Raw genomic sequence first — 4,969 nt, 5'->3', positions numbered from 1 at the left:
TTATTGGACAGCGCGGTCCTCAGAAAGGCCCCTGGTGGCCCTTCCCACCGTGTAGATACAGCCGCGTGTTGGTCTTCTTTCCCCCATCAATGCTTAGTTTTGGTTGTACCAGCAGCTTGTGCAGATGGAATTATTCAGTATGTAGACTTTTGGTCTGGTTTCTTTCATTTGTTTCCGAAATTTATTCATTATGTTGTCCCATCAGTTTAATTTTTCATGTTAGTGACTTTACTCCTTTTTTATTTGGAGGCAGTGTCTCCCTGTAGCTCCAGCTGGCCTGGAACTTGCTATATAGACCAGGCTGGCCTTGGTCCCACAAAAATCCACCTGCCTCTGCCTCCTGAGTGCTGGGATTGAAGGTGTGCACCACCTTTAATCCCACCTGGCTATTTTTCTTGATTACTCTGCTTGGGGTGAGATGAAATCAATCAATGTGGTTTTTACTTGCAATTTCCCAATAGTTAAAAGCACTGAGCATTTTCATGGATTTACTGGCCATATTTACTTCATCGTTTGAACAATGTCTGCTCATTTATGTTTCTCTTTTATTTATTGAGGTTTTTGCTTTCAATTTTTTGAGTTCTTTTTACATGCTAGATGTTATTCCCATCAAAGGAACACATAGCAAAGATTTCCTTCCGTGCTCTAGGCTGTCTCTTCAATCTGTTGGCATTTCAGTGGCGCCTCTTCTGGCAGCTGTTACACTGATATATTTGATTTTTTTCATCTTACTGTCTTACAGTTTTCTAGTAAGCATTAAAATCATTTATTCAGAGCCCTCTCGCTTTCTTCTCTTTGGTAAGATTAGGTTTTCTAGATCTTTTGCATAAATTATGCATATCTTTTGTATAAATTTTAACTAGTTTGCCAACTTCTACCAGAAATCCTCCTGCTGTTATGACTGGGACTATATTGACTTCATAGATGTATTTGTGAGGAATCAATTCTTGCCATTTCTCTTTGCTGCCAATATAAAAATAGATTTTAGCCAATTACCTTATATGCGATGACCTTGATAAATTATCTTAATAATAATAGTTGAAGAAACATTAGTATTTTCTATGTAACTAATATAATTAAATCATTTGCAAAGAGACTGTTCTACTTTTATGTCTGGAAACTGAGCCCAGGGTTTGATGCATGCTAGGCCACTGAGTTACAGCACCTTTTGTTTTCTAAATTTTTGCCTTCATTTTTTTCTTTTTTGGTATGGGTATGGTGTGTGTGTGTGTGTGTGTGTGTGTGTGTGTGTGTGTGTGTGTGTAGGCCAGAGGTCAACATCATCTGTCTTCCTCAATTGCTCTCCACTTTAATTTTGGAGATTGGATCTCTCACTGAACTCTGAGTTCATCTATTTGGTGAGACATCTTTGTCAGCAAGTCTGTGGGATTCTCCCACCTCTGCCTCCTAGCACTGGGATCACAGACATGTGCCACTGTGTCAGCCTTTTACATGGGTGCTGGGGATCTGAACTCAGGTCCATATGTTTGCACAGCAAGCACTTTATCCACTGAACCATCTCCTCTTTGCTTCAATTTTTTTTTTACTTTTACACAGCATATACAGTACACTGTTGAATGAAAGAAGGAAGTTACAGGCTGGGTGTGGTGGTGCATGCCTTTAATCCCAGCACTGGGAGGCAGAGGCAGGTGGATCTCTGTGAGTTCAAGGCCAGCCTAGTCTACATAGTGAGTTCCAGGACAGCTGGGGCTACAGGGAGATCCTGTCTCAGAAAGACCAAAAAAAAAAAAAAAAAAAAAAAAAAAAAAAAAGGAAGTTACTGAATTTTATCAGAACACTTTTCCCTGTATTTATGGAAGAGCCCATATATATGTAAAAGATGTTATATGTAACTAAAATCCTGCCTAAGCAAGTACAAACTCAAGCAAATTTAGGAAGCAGTCAGTGCTACTCAATTTAACCTTTCTCTCTCAGCCATCCACCATTACCATGAAACTAAATGGTTTTCCATGTCTACCGCCTCACTTGTGACAGACCTGAGCTCAGGCAACTTAAAAACTCCTGTTCTTCCTTCCACCAGCACCAGCTGGATTTAAGAATGCTTGTGACAACATTTTTAGGTTTTTCCTCTATTTTTATGGTTGAGAGTCAACATACACATTCTACTTAATGAAAGTTGATGGGACAAAAGACTCGATATTTTAACTTTGGGGACAAAACATAGAATATTGGCATTTCCAGTGACAATTTTTTTTTTCTGAATTACAAAGATTTAGAAGATAGTTGGGAAATACCTAAAAGATGCTATTTTTAAATTAGATATTGGGGGGGGGTCTGGAGAGATGACTCAGTGGTTAAGAGCATTGGCTGCTCTTGGAGAGGACATGAGTTCAGTTCCCAGAACCCACATAGTGGCTAACAACCATCTGTAACTTCAGTTCTAGGGGATCCAACACCCTCTTCTGGCCTCCACCAGAATTGCACATACATGGTACACTTATATGCAGGTAAAACACTCATACACATAAAAATTTAAAAACCATAAATTAGATATATGTAAAACTGTGAAATGCTTGAAACACTTTAATCCCATGTCATATTTTTATTAAGTGATATATTCATGGAAAATAGTCCAAAATGCCTGTCAAGGGAAGTCTTTAATCCCCTAATATACAGTCTTTTCAGGCAAGTCATACATAGGTGAAAAAAGAACTGAAATATACTTGCTAGGAAGAGGGACATTTTAATCTCGTTACTTTTCAGTCAAATGAAATATGTGGACAGCAGTTGGAAATGTCTGCAAGAAAAGATGCACATTAATTCCAGACAACCTGTGTCTCCACATGGTTAGAAATACAAGACACTCGCGAAGGGACACACAGGGATTCTCAGGGCATGCCACAGGTTGGACCTCCAGAGTATTTTTGTTTTAGTGTTTTGCTAAAACTATTTTACATCATTAACTGTATAATATCAAAATGCACAATGAAGCTAACTGCAGTGATTTAAATAATAAGACCCACGGACAATTGTTAAAGTTCATTAGGTTCTTTTTCCCAAGAAAGGCCGATGAGGTAGATTATACTGTACACATACATTGTAAGGAGTAGGTGTTCCAGTTTGTTCAAAGACCACTGACTGTAAGAATCATCTCCCCAACTGAGCCACTGAACAAAGGATCCTCTTTGGAAGATGGAGGACAATTAGCCAGTTCTGGAAATCTTCCTGAATGTGTGTTCCTACAGTGGTAATTCCTCGAATACTTTCTTGAAGGCTATTATTTTCCTAGCTGTGTGCCAAGAACACTTGAGATGGGTTAAGGGTGAGAAGCCGGTAATAACGTTCACAAGCCAGGCATCTAGCCTTTCTTTTGTGTGCAAATAATACTGTCACAGGCTAGCCACTGAACTTTTAAAAACAGCTCTTGATAAGGCAAAAGTTCTTTCGATGCTTAGATGACAGACTTTTTTTTTTTTGTCTTTTTGAGACAGGGTCTCCCTGTAGCCCCAGCTGTCCTGGAACTCACTATGTAGACCAGGCTGGCCTTGAACTCACAGAGATCTGCCTGCCTCTGCCTCCCGAGTGCTGGGATTAAAGGCATGCGCCACCACGCCAGGCCTGACGTTTTTTAATTTAGTTGAAGGGTTTGTTTAATCAAAGAACCCCCTCAACCACACAAATATTAGTTTGCATGTCTATTAAAAATTCTTCTCTAATCAATTAACCTTGTCACTAAGACACAATGTTATATGTAATGTTGATCTTGATGCTGACACTGCCCTCTATATAATAGTTATTTGAAAGTTGTCGTGTTTTTGAATAAACTGACATGATTAATTTCAAGTTACTGTCTTAGAATCTGGCATCTATAGAAAGCAAAATGCTTACTCCTATTGCTTGCATTGCATAATGATGGAAAGCATTTTTTCAGACTGCAAACTCCTTATGTAAACACGTGTGGCATTGATTATCCTCACATAGAAACAGATGTGATGCTGGGACAAATGTAAACCCCTAGGATTGCATATTTGGTTTCTAATGGTTTTCTTTCAGAAAAAGGAGAAAGAAATTCTTAGAACAGATCAAACAAATGGATCTTTGTGTTTCCAAGAAAAGTGTAACAAACTCCTAAAGGTCAGAAATAAAATTATTTGCCTGTTAGATACAAATACTGCTTTGCTTAGATACCAAGACATAACCTAGCATACAAAATCTCTTCTGTATATCACTTATGTTATCATGTTATATTTTGAGAGCTAGTATGTAGAGAAAGAAATGGTTTTTACATTTGTGATTCAACTTTGCTTGGATTGCCAGTGGAAGTCATTTGGGTCTTAAATGTTATTATAACTGACATAAATCCATCAAAATTTCCATCTGTAGATTCCAAGGCACATGTCTGGGTTAAATGAGAACTCTGCCCCCATTTGGAGCTGTTCCTAGGATTCTTAGCTGCAATCTTAGAACAAAAGGCAGAAAGGTGTCTAGTTCCTCAGTACATTTTAGATTTTTTCTAAAGTAGAGACATGAGGACTGTTGTTCTGGCCAACTGCAGGTCTGGAAAATGGCTCTGCAAGTTCTTGACAAACAGGCAGTCTTTGGCTTCCAAACATGCACTAGATTCTGTAGCCCAGAGCTAATGGAGTCAATCCCCAGTGCTTGGCCATGTCTCAGGGTAATGAACACAATCTGCTTTCTCGGTTTATAAAATATGGATCTATGGCATTTGTCAGCACTTGTGGGTAAAAGAAGTTTTGTACTCTTGGGTTGGGGTTGCAGAAGTGACGGTCTGTAGTTGTAAAATGTATAAAAACAAAAGATAAAAAACAAAAAAAAAAAACAAGGAAGAAAAAAAAATATGTTTGATGTGAAAAGGAAATCTGTGCCTGGGACATGAAAGGTTATTCACTGAGCACCATAACCGTGATGAGACGGGAAAGCCTCCAAGGCTGTGGACTCCAAAGAAGGCTAACAAAGTACAAGATGCCCTTTGCCAAACTGAACTTTG

The sequence above is a fragment of the Nannospalax galili genome, unplaced genomic scaffold (assembly GCF_000622305.1).
Source record: "Nannospalax galili isolate Female #2095 unplaced genomic scaffold, S.galili_v1.0 scaffold155, whole genome shotgun sequence".
Lineage (NCBI taxonomy): Eukaryota > Metazoa > Chordata > Mammalia > Rodentia > Spalacidae > Nannospalax > Nannospalax galili.
Note: the sequence above shows the minus strand (reverse complement) of the source record.